Raw genomic sequence first — 12,652 nt, 5'->3', positions numbered from 1 at the left:
TGCTCGCAGGGCTGCAGCAGCAGAGGTTTCCTGCAGCAGAGGGAGCTGCAGCCCCGCGTTTCCATCACATTTCCATCGTGTTTCCATCGTGTTTCCATCGCGTTTCCATCACATTTCCACCGCGTTTCCACCACGTTCCCAACGCCTTTCCACCGCCTTTCCATCACATTTCCACCGCCTTTCCATCACATTTCCATCGCGTTCCCACCGCCTTTCCATCACATTTCCACCACGTTTCCACCGTGTTCCCACCCTGAGAGCACACTGCAGGTGCCAGGGCCCCGAGCTGTGTCTCTGAGCCGAAGGAGCTCCGGGCAGGTAAATCCGGAGTTTTTGGCTCCCTCGTGCCCTTCCCAGCCAGGGTAGCCCGGGTTATCCCCAGGGTCCAGGGACACCACACTGGCAAAACGTAAAGAAATCAGCCACTTATCTACTGCCAAACAAGAGCTGGAAAAGGATGATAAAAGATTCAGAGACTCTGCAGCTTTGATCTCAAATGATATTCTAAGCTGTTTTATTAAACTAAGTCTAACTTAAATGTCAAAAATATGAAATGGTCTAATTGGATCAAGGTTAATGTATTGATTGAAAGCATCTCCTAGAGCTCCTCTTTTAAACTGTGCATTCTGTGCTAAGTAATTAAAGTTCATCCAAACTCTGAGGCAATAGATAATCCCTCCTCATTTGCAGCAATCACCACCCAGTGAAGTTCTCTGAATTCTTTGTAGAGCATCAGTGGTTCAAGGGCACTTCCAGGGGGTCTGAGGAGTTGTTCTTGCCAAGAACTTCCCAGTTTTCAGCAGTGTTTGCTATAAAAAGGCAATCCCTGAGAGCTTTCAGGAATTTTTGGGAGCACTTAAGACCTCCCTACTTGTCTGCTCCAAATCCTTCTCTCTTGTTTGTTTCTCACGTGGGAATTTATTTACACTCAACTTTGCTGATTCAGGAGAAGTAGCAGAGGACAGAATTTTATCCCCCTGTGCAGGTGGGAGCAGCTGGAGCTGAAACCAGCACAGGAGACTCAGTAATGCTGCTGAGCATAAATCCTGCAAGCAGAAATAAAGAGCACAGGCAGAACGTGGGGGAGAGGAGCTGCACACCCCTCCTTCCAGGCAGGAGCCAGCTTACTTAACTCCTCCTCACTAGGGCATGGTCCAGAGCAACTCAGAATTACACTGCCCCCAGAAACGGGGAAATGAGAAAAAGCAGGAAAGTGAGAGACTTAAGGAGAAAATGATGTCTCAAAGCCCTTTCCCACTGCTGTCACAACAGGAGGGGCTGCAGGATGAAGGCTGCAGAGGGTTAGGTCAGCATGATCAGACACTGGAGTGAGTTTTCCCAGAAGGGCAGTCTTGGAAAAAAGGAACTCAGGCAAATTTCCATGTGGAAATCAATTCAGACATAAATGCTCTGGCTGGACAATGTCAGATGAATGTCTGCATTCATTCCACAGCTCTTATGGGTACCTGCAGGAGGCCCTAAAGGCCAGGTGACATAATTGTAAATCCCTCTCTTCCACAGACATTTGCTGCACCAGCCAGAAAGCAAGACCTAGTTCTCTTTCTGACCCCTCCAAAGCCAGATTCTACCTGTCTTTCATCTGAGTTTCAAGCCCTGGTGTGTGAAGAATAAAAGTAATGTAAACCACATGCTCAATATTCCCTGAAATCCCTTCACTGTGTTCCAGAGTGTTCCAGGGACTTGTGCAGCTTGGCTCAGACAGAACAGATCTCTATCTGTGGTGCATGCACACTGCAGGAATTTTTATGACAGATTATCACTCATTTTTTCTCATAGAATTCCACAGGAGTCTGACTGAATCAGACATGAACAAGGGGTGAACCAAAACCTCAGGACCTGGTTCACTGGACACTTAAGATGCAGAAGTAGCATCCCAGAGTTAATTTCCAGAGTGAAAAGAAATCAGTTTTCAGTGGCAGTTCACGGGACTGACTCACTGGAGTAGGTTTTCTCATCTTCCTGAAGTTTCTAGAACTCTGTCTTTCAAGTCTGTCTAACACAGCTCATCTGGAAAACTCTCCCCAGGTTCTGGTCATCTTTGATTGAACAGAATTTACTCTGTTTTCCCCTTCTCTATAACTGTATGGACACACCAGTTGGGATATTATGAGTTCAAACAGACAACCTCTGTGTACAGAAACATTAATGAAGATGTGTGGTTCTGTATCTTTATCATCCCTGGCTAGCAGAACTTACAGGCATTAATTCATTCCTGGCTGTAAGGAAGAGAAAGCTCTGTAATCCTTTTATTATAATTTGATAATCCATCATTTCTTTAGCACTGCCCCACTGCTGTTGCCAGCTAACACTTCTAAGTGAGAATATTGCCATTTGGAACAGCTGGAAGTGCATATCTGTGCAGGTGACAGGGAAAACAAGAATTGTGAGGGATCTCTTTCTTTTCTTCCCTCCCCATGACCACCTTGGCTACCTGAGTTTATTCTCCCCTGGGAATGAGAGCAGTGCTAGTCAGCCTTCCTCATTTTGAGCAGTCCATTGACAAAGACTGGAAAATTGCTGCTGACAATTGTGAGTTATTTTCTGTTCTCTCAGACTCTGACCAGCTTTGGATGGGGCAGACACGAGGCTCGATGGCCTCGGCCAGCCCTGCCCAACACTGCAGACAGATCATGTCTCTGAGCTGCTTTCTGCTGGGAATCCAGCTCAGTACACCACGCCCAGCCCACCTAGAAACACACAGAAACCTGCAGTGCCCCTCTGGCTCCCCTCCTGTGCACACAGTGCTTGCAGAGGAAACCCTCTTGTTCCTGAGGCTGGAACACACATTGTCCCTGTGCACCTGGCAGCTCCATGGGAACAGAGCCAGGAGCAGTGCAGGGGCTCCCTCAGCATCCACCCACAGCAGGACCAGCTCTGCACAAGGCTCAGCTTTAGGAGAAGCCACTCAAGCTGCAGCCTGACCCATTTCTGTGTGGCACTGCCTTGGATTAAACACACCATGCTGCTGCAAAGCAATTCTCCTTCAGACAGAGATTCCTTCAGGAATGTGTACACACGTGGGAGCTGGAGCAGGAGAATGTGCATGGTTTGAAAACAGGATGACCTGACTTTATTTTGAGTTCTGGCTGGTGCCAGCGTGCCAGGAGTGGCTGTCCCTGGGCAGAGCAGGCAGAGCTGCCACTCTGACCCGCTCTGACACTGCCAGTGTGCTCCCTGGCATGGGCACAGCGCTGTGGCTGCTCACAAACCCCACAGGCTGCTCAAGCTTTCACTCACACGTTAAACAAGGCAATTTCAGCTCATTTGGATCTTAACCTGTTTGAGGAAGTGTTCAGTACAAGCTAATAAGGATTGAAGAGCTCTAAGCAGAGATTCCCCCCAGACTCCCAGTTCAGCTGAGGCACATCGACTGAACTGGCAGGGAAACACTCACCAAAGCTGTTCAGGTGTATGCACAGCTCAAGTCTCCAGGGCTGGGAAATCAACCTTTCTTTAGCATCAGCTTCTCTCCACTGTTTTCTAGAAGGAGGGAAAAGGGAAAAAAAAAAATAAAATAGAAGTTTGGGAACAATTATTTTTGCAGTGAGTCCTGCTTAGGCAAGTTCTTCTCCACCAACTCTTCTTCTAAATATTTCTGATAATGGGATGCAGATACTTACACCTGTGAATGAGAGGTAATTTGCACCCACTTAGAGCTCCGTTTGGGGAGGTAAAAATACCCTTATAACAAGAATCCTGTCCACTCCTTATAACCATTATTAGAAATGAAACTAGAAATTATTTTAGCTTCACTAATAACAGGAAAATCAGGCAGAAATGTGCCTTTGAACTCTTTGTGACAATCTCATTTGCCACTAAATGCATGAAAATTGTTCCTGCAAAAGTTCTTGCTCTTTCATGCTCCTGCCCCCTTCAGCCACCCCGTTCACAAGAATGGAATGATATGGAAGAAAGCAAAGTGTCCCATGATTGTTCCAAACCATCTCAATAGCGATGGTCACAGAACTGTTCCAAGAATGTGCTGGTGTCAGAGGCTGCATGTGTGCAATCCTGGTCCCCAGGGATGTCAGATACACTCTGCATGTTCCCCTCCACAGCCAGCTGGCCCATAGACATGGAATGTAGGGATCAGGGATAAAGCATTCAAAGGAAAGGGACTAAACAATAGACTCCAGCACAAATGGTGTGTCCATCCCACCTGGGGACATTCTCTGTGTAAATCCTTTCTGATACAAATGCTGCATAAACAGACATTTAAACCCTGCAACTGAGCAAGCTCAAACTTTTCATAAAGAACTGTCTAGAGAACAAAAGATTTTTTTTTCAGAGATTCTTCCACATATGCTGGAACAACACTAAGATATTTTGGGAATGCTGCTCCCTCTGTAGAATTGACTCTAGATTCTCCATGACAGGTAATTGTGGCAGGTAACAGAGCAGATGACCTGGGATTGTCCAAACAGATTCAAGTGAGCAGGAAAATGAAGGGGTTTGAAGGCAAGCCATTTGGATCATCTCTCTCTGCAGTTACAGCTGTCATACTCCACATGACAGCTACAACTTCAATTTCTTTCAGCTTGATTTGATCCTGTGTGACAGTCCATCAAAATCAGGAGTCAATCCCACAACTTTCCCTACAATACCATAACTTTCCCTACAATTCACAGAAATCACACTGCTTCTTTTCTTTTTCACACTAATTCTTTTAAGAGAAATGGCCTGAAATTAAAACTCTCCCCAACCTTCGATAATTATTTTCAGTGAGAGTGCAACACCTCCCTAAGCAAATGTGCAGCTGACAACCATGAGAGTGCAAAAGCAAGGCGTGCACAGGACCCACCAGTGGCTCAGGGAACCCCCAGTGCAGGACTGGAGCAAAGTCTGTGCTGCAGGAGGGTACAGGCAGTGGTTCATCCCAGTTCTGGCACCCTGAGCCCCTGTGCTGGCTGCTGAGCCCACCTGGCCTGGCAGGGCTGGAATGCCAGGGAGGAACAGCCACGTCCGACTGTGAAACTCTTGCTGGGGAGCGCTCACAAGGAACACGCTTCACCTTCCCAGTCTTGGGAACACATCTCTGACTTGGAAGTGCACTGCTGTTTACAGGATTGGTTTCGTGGTTCCATCCCAGTCTGCCTCCAAAAATGGGTGAGGAGTGCAGAGTGGCCACATGACTTCCAGCCCAATCCTGCTGTCACCAGCACCTCTGCCAGCTCAGGGACACCCATGTGTCCCAAAGTCCAGCACAATACCTGGATCAAATACAGATTCACAGGAAAACCAAGAAAACATCCCTCTCCACACTCCCCACCAAGAGCCTCCATCCCAAGGCTCCATGGCTTTAGTGTGGGGCAGCTCACACATCCTGGGAGAGGACCTGAGCTGGCTCCTGGGCAGAGCTACAGGCCTGGCTGGCTCCTCATGGGAAGCCCCTGAACCTCCCCACACAGAACTATTCCAGGCATCCTTTATCCAGGCATCCAGCCATTCCGAGTCATTTCCTCTGTTTACCGTGCCCAGCTCTTTCCTTCTGCCAGGAGAGAGCTCAGGGTTCCCCGAGGGTGTCCTGGCAGAGCCCCCATCCCAGCACCTCCGGCAGCCCGGCCGTGCTGAGCCCTGAAGAGCACCCTGACACTGGGGAGAGCTCCTGGATCAGCTTCTCCTTCATCTCAGGCACAGTTTGGGAATAAATCCTTCCTACGTGCCTTGTGCAGGCTGGGGCTGTCAGTCATGGCACAATAGCAGTGCCTCGATTTAATCACAGCCTTTCCATCAGCTGCTGCTTTGGGGGCTTCCACAACCCTCCCCTTTTCCTGCTGCTCCAGCCTCACCCCTCCCAGCATTTCTGCCTTCCCTTGTTTACATCTGACGTTCCAAAATTAATCACAAATCAAGCAAATCCATTCGTGTTACTGGACCTTGCCAAGTGTAAAATAAAAGCACTAAAGGAATCAATTTTAACCCAATGCAAACAAGCCTAAATTAGGAATTTTGATTATTGAAAAGCAGATGGGACAGTGAGGCATTACATGACCACTGCTATAACAACTGCTTTATAAAAAGGAAAATACTATTTCATCAAAATCCATTCTTTGTAGTAACAAATATATGACATAACTAAGGCCCACTAAACAAGTTATTCTCTTAAAATATCCCATTGCAGTGATAGAAACTAGTGTAAATAGTCTCTTACTGCAGGATAAAAAACTATACTTAATTTTAATTTTTTCTTTGTTCATGGGTACATCCAATGCATGAACTTCATCAGCCACAATTCTATAGGTGGAAGTTGGAAGTATTATACAAATCAGGATTAATTCTCTTGGCAATAGCAGAGGACCCCTACTCCATGGCCAGGGTGGCACTGCGTGGTCAGAGGTGTGCTGAGACAGCCCGAGTCACTCAGGGCATTGTGCAACAGGGAAATGAAACATTCAGAGCTTCCTTTCCCAGCCTGGCTGTGGCTCCTCATTCACCCAGCAGCACTGATCTCCCAGGATTCTCCTAGAGAAGGAAATGGGTTAAACTGATGAGGTATTTTTAATGTGTGTTGACAAAGGTCCAGAGTGAATGTACAGTTACATTAGTTAAATTGGGACTGCTCTGCTCAGCCCCAGTAGGAATGTCTTTCTCTTTCATTATTTAAAGCTTCTGGGTTTTTTTAACATTTCATTATGTAGAAAGAAGAAATACATCAGATGTAAGTCCACTGGGAAAATACTGCTGCATTTTCTGTAAAATCACACTGAAGAAGCCATGGAAATTTGTTTTATTTTCACACTATCTTTACACTTAATTTGTAAACAGACCTCTTCCTTTTCTTTCCCTAATTCCACTGTAGGGTGCAAAGAAAGAGGAAAGGAAAAGCACGTGTTTGTACTCAGCTTGAACAGAGTATCCCTGCACGGTGAGGATAAGGATCAGTGACACCATTTCAATCCCTGTGGTTTCAGTCCCCACAGTGACAAGCAGAGGAGAACAGCCTAGAAGAAAAACTCAAACTGAGATCCTCCTCAGTGATAAATTGTCTGTTGTCACCTAAGAGGACAACATCACATGGATTTTGTAACTGGTACAGGAAGATAATAAAGTAATGCTCTATAACCTGAGTTACTTTGGCTGCCACCAGGATGCTTCCCTTGGAAAGGGAAAACTACACAAACCCAAACTCTCCTCTACAGCCTGCCCTGCCATTCCTGGAATCCTTCCACAGGGAATTTCCTTCCTTTCCTTTTCCTTTGAGGGCAGAATTCAGCGCTGAGTGATTTGCTCTGACTGTGATTGCTTTGTACATGTGAGCAATCTGTGCTCACTCCCACTCAGACCTGCCTGGCATGTTGGCTAAGCTGCACACGGTGCCCTGTTTTCCCCTCAATTCTAAAATAATCAGGTGTCATTTCTGGTGAACAACAGCACTGTGGGGACTTTTTAGGGAGACCCCAATGCATATGGCAACTGGGCTTAAAATTATGTATAGGTGCAAGTTCCCTGGTGAGAGAATGCATCAGTCTTGGATTACAAACAGCCCGAACATAAACAGATTTTACTGTTATTGCTTTCGATAAAATCTTTCACCCCTTCCAAGGTTTTATATCATTTCACACTTACAGGAAAAAGTCCCAAAAGCTTTTCAAATGGGATTCAGCCCCAGCTGCTCTATCATAAATCTAGAGAATTAAAACGTGCAGTGAGACAGTTTGGCTAAACAACATCTTAATTTCCTTCACGTGAAGCAGATTGTATAAACAGAAACAGCAGCAGGGATGGGAGCTTGCTCAGGACAGAGAAATGGAGAGACAGGGAGAGCAAAGCACGAGGAAAAGCAGCACTGGAGGAGGCTGAAGGAGAACATGGGGGAGCCAAGGTGAATTATCAAAGTCTTTGGGGTCAGAGAGCACAGGGGGAAAGGAGAGAGGGAGGGAAGAGGAACATTCACCTCAGCCATACGTGGTGAGATCACCAGTTCCTGATTATGAAAACCCTCCTGGAGCCCCAGGAGATCCCACTGGTAGTAGGAACACAGCAGCATAACCTGGCATCACCTGTGGGACTCCAGGAAGAATTTAGATTTTGCCATCTGGGAACAAATTTAGAAATCACCTTGCAGTCTTCCCAAACCAATCCCTCCATGATTTAAACAAGTCTCTCCCTGAATCCTGATGGAATTCCTCCATTTCTGACTGGATCCATGCAGGCATGCTGCCAGCCCACGGTGGGTACTGGGTGTAAGTGACTGCTCAGTGTATTGCAGATTTTAACAGCCGTGCCAGTGAGCTTTCCATGAACAGCAAATTCAGGATTAATACCAACCCCAAATGTCACATGTACACACCCGGCATGCAAACTGTTCCTCACTCTTGTACAACCAGCTAAGCTGGCAACTGGCCATTCTTATACAAATACTGAATACCAGAAGAAAGAAAAAGAATCAAGAATCAAGAAGGTCTTACTTCTCAGTCAATTAATCAGAACCATACAACAAAGATACTGTGAGATAAAGATACTTTCATTACAGGGAAAAAAATGTTATTCCCGATGGCGAACGTTTTCTCCTGATGCCAGCAACCAGGTGGCAGCTAAATGATGAACTTTGGAAGAAAACTAGGAAGAGTTTTCCTTTCTCCAGCTGACATGGCCATTAGGTTTGCCCTGCCAAGGTGCTCAATCTGCTTGTCTCACAGAGCACAGCCCCAGGGCTGGGAGGGAGCAGCTCTGCTCTCAGCTGGACCCTGTTCCTAACAGCAACACCTCCTTGTGACCCAGCAGTGAGATGGAGCTGTTCCACAGCCACCACAGCCTTGGGATGCAGGGCTCTCCAGCTGCACTGACTCTTCCAAGGACAGCTTCTTGGAGCTTTGAGAGTCAGTTTTATTGTAGCATCTGCATGAAGTTCTTCCCTGTCAGATCAAATACAATGATTGTATCAGCCTGTGCAGGTACAGTTCCAGGATTGTTCCTGCTCTCAGTTTCAGATCTGGCATTTCTATCCCAGCACTGCCATAACTGGTGCACATGGCTGGAAGCTGAGAAGTCAATTGTGTGTTTTCCTTCTCCACAATGTCTCAAAGGCTTGGGAACAGAACGTCTCCCTCCTGCTGGAACACACTCCACATATCAGCACCACTTTATGGGCCTGTACCTTCCTCTGTCAGTTCATAAAAGTTGCTGCCAAGTTCTGCTTTGGGGATGGGGCTGGCCCTGCTTTCCCTGAGGCACAGCTCAGCCACACTCACCCCCTGCAGGCACAGCACTGAGTGCTGGCAGTAAATTGGGAATCCACAGCCCACACAGGAGCCACCCTTGCCTGCCAGCACCAACAAACACTGGGAACATCTGGGGGGATTAAAGCCTGCCAGAGCCCGTGGTATGGCCACAGCATCGCCTCTCTGTGCATTGCCATCAGGAATAATGGGATATCAGGTTTGCAGCAACCCCTTCCTTCTCCAGACTCCTGCTATGTCGCAGCAAAGTCCCACCGAGTCATTTCCAAGCTGGCCAAGGGCAGCAGGAAGGGCCAAGGAGTGGAACCTTGAGTCTGAGCTTTGATCCAGCTGCAGGATGAGCAGATAGAAGTGTGAGCCTGCTGAATGCTGCAGTGTGGTGTGGCACCAGGCACTGGGGGACTGGAACTGCAATAGCAAGGCCAATAACAGAGCTGAGAGCACAGAAATGGCCTAACTTTGATCCCAGAATTACTGTGCAGGACAGCCAGGGCTAATGTGACCCCCAGGCAGGATGTTCTGTGCCTTTTCTCCAGGTAAGGCACTCATGTCTCTGCAGGTCAGCTTCCCTCTTTCTCACAGAGCTCTTCTGGACCCCTCTCACCTGGCTGAGGTGTGACCACTGGAACTGCAGTTCCAGAACCCCCAGGGTCTGTCCTTCCAGTCCCTGCTGTCTCCAGTGCTGAACTCAGCCCAAAGCAGGGTATCAGCCTTACACTCCCATTTCTATGTGTGCACAAGGAACTGGAGCAGTTTCCCAGCCTGTGCTCCAGACACACTCTGGGGCTGGGACACACTCTGCCAGGATTTTAAGACAAGCCAAGAAACCACAAACACCTCTGTTGGTTCTGAGACCGACACCACCATCCCTGCTCCGACACCTCTCATCTGCCCTCGCTGCACTTTTCTCTCCTGATTGTTCTTAGAAGGGGTGCAAGCTGACCTGGTGAGATTTTTGGCAGCCTGAGCTCAACCTGGATTTGTGGATTTGTGGAACCAAGTCTCTATTGCACCCTAGGGCTTTGCTACTGTCCCAGAGCATAAATACAGTCTCATTCCTGACTTTTCCTACTGTCTCTGCTACTGCCTCACAGCAACCACGAGCTGCAGAGCCAATTCCTAAGAAAGGCTGCTTCAAGATAAAACAAAATAAAAGATTCCCTCCTTTTAAAACAGAAGCACAAGGCCCCAAGCAAAAACATGCACACAATTAAATTGATTTGTGCATGGAAATGTGGTGAGCTCATGAAAATGCAGCATATTTCTGTGCTGCCTTGGGCTTCCAACTTTATGGAAATTCACTCCAATATATTAAACCCTATTTCTCCTTTGAAAAACAAACCTCCATTATTAACTAAAATGCCCAAACCGAATAAATATGATTGTACCATGCTAGCTGGATTGCCTATTTAAAAAAACCCAAACTAACAGTTCATATCCATTTTATGAATATAACTGTCTTTTCGGCAGAAAAAAAAGGAAAAAGACAATGGCAGAGTCTCTTATGTTGACATACACACTAATCAGCAAACACACACATTAACCAAGCAAAGTTCATGATCCAGACAGGCTTCTGCTGTCCAGCCCAAACCAAGCACGAAATAGTGACCCATATTGCGTGAGGAAATCTCACTCCTGGGCTGAATTAAATCCACAATGCTTATTAGGAGGTTGGTTTTTAAAATGAACAAAATACACTTTCTGATGGAACGAGGTATTTCAAAATGAGAATCTGGGAAAGTCTCTTTCCTCAGGGACCAGTCCCTGTAACTTCACACAGTTGTGCCTCAGGGCTGTATTTTGTGGGCATATTGGTTCTACCAGATCAACAACTGCTGTTTCAAAAAAGAGTAATAAAACTTTCAAAACTGAAGGAGTGGGGGGACTAAGAAAGAGAAAATCCTGCAACCCACAGGACTTTTGAAGCATTGGATCATGGTTCATTCTCCCACTCCTTCTGACTCCACAGGAGTTTTATCTCTGACCTTGGCAGGTGATGCCAACACTGAACACCCAGGACTATAAACCCTGGAAGGTTCACTCAGAGAACCTCTCAGTCCACTGCTCACTTTAGTAGGAAGGATTTATTAAAACACACACTTCTATAGAAACGTTGCATCTGGATAACTGGTGCTGGCTCTATCTTATACCTCATCCACCTGACTGGTTTCTTTTCAATTTCCATATATAACCAGGTGTAAGAAAACACCTGTTTTAGCAATCCAGGCAGTGGCATGACAGAATGTGACCCCCATCATGGATTTGCTGAGAGGCTCGTAGCACTGCTGCAGCCCCTGGTGTAAGGAGCCTGCAGGGATCAAACCCTTTTCCTGCTATGATGGTGTTTACTGACACCAAACCACAAAAAACAGATAAATTCCAAGATCATCAGAATTAACTCCTGACAAACAACAATGAGATTCAAATAAAACACTGTTAAACATAAACTAGAGCAGAGAGAAACAGCAATAGTGAATTAACAGCAAGCTTCCTGAGGTTATTTAATACACTCAGTGAAAGTCATAAGTTGTGATCTAATATTTAATTGAAATATATTTCTGTCGGGGGACACAGTAAAAAGTTGTCAATGTTTTGTTTGAAAGGGATAAAGTGTGTGTTTGGTGGTAGTTCAAGGAAATGGATTCACCTCCATCCAGGATGAAACTGTTAGCAGCACCTATCCCAGGCCCACCAGGACAGGTGTTGAGAGGTTCTGCCCCTCTGGGGGTTCGCTGGCCACTGCAGCTCAGAACAGGACATGCAGCCACAGATTTCATTCCAGCTGGGAACACTTCCCAGTCTCCCCCAGCTCAGTCTGGGACAGAAGAGCTGTGTGGTCTGCAGATGGTCACCAGTGACACCCCCGTGTGTTCACAGCCAGGTGACAAAACCAACCCAGCCCCGTGAGAGCTCCCATGGAGCTCACCCCCCTCAGGGAAGACTGACCAAGACTTAGGTCTCAAAGATGAAAAGCACAAAACCACCATGGAGAGCTGATATTTCAGTGCCAGTTTGAGGGAAATGCTGGCTGTGGGAAGTGCTCCAGGAGACCTTCCAGAGGGACAGCCCGGGTGCTGCAGCACCATCCCAGCTCCTGAGGAGAGCAGCCAAAGGGCAGCAGCAGTGCTGGGTGAACCCAGCGCCTCCCCCTGAGCAGGGAGCACTGAGAGCTGCCTGGGCACAGAGCAGAGGTGCCTGGGCACACAGCAGAGCTGCCTGGGCACAGAGCAGAGGTGCCTGGGCACACAGCAGAGCTGCCTGGGCACAGAGCAGAGCTGCCTGGGCACAGAGCAGAGGTGCCTGGGCACAGAGCAGAGGTGCCTGGGCACAGAGCAGAGGTGCCTGGGCACAGAGCAGAGCTGCCTGGGCACAGAGCAGAGGTGCCTGGGCACAGAGCAGAGCTGCCTGGGCACAGCCTGGGCACCAGAGCAGGGCAGAGCCTCTGGTCCCTG

This window comes from Poecile atricapillus, chromosome 8, assembly GCF_030490865.1.
Source record: "Poecile atricapillus isolate bPoeAtr1 chromosome 8, bPoeAtr1.hap1, whole genome shotgun sequence".
NCBI classification, from domain to species: domain Eukaryota; kingdom Metazoa; phylum Chordata; class Aves; order Passeriformes; family Paridae; genus Poecile; species Poecile atricapillus.
This window is presented reverse-complemented; position numbering follows the sequence as displayed.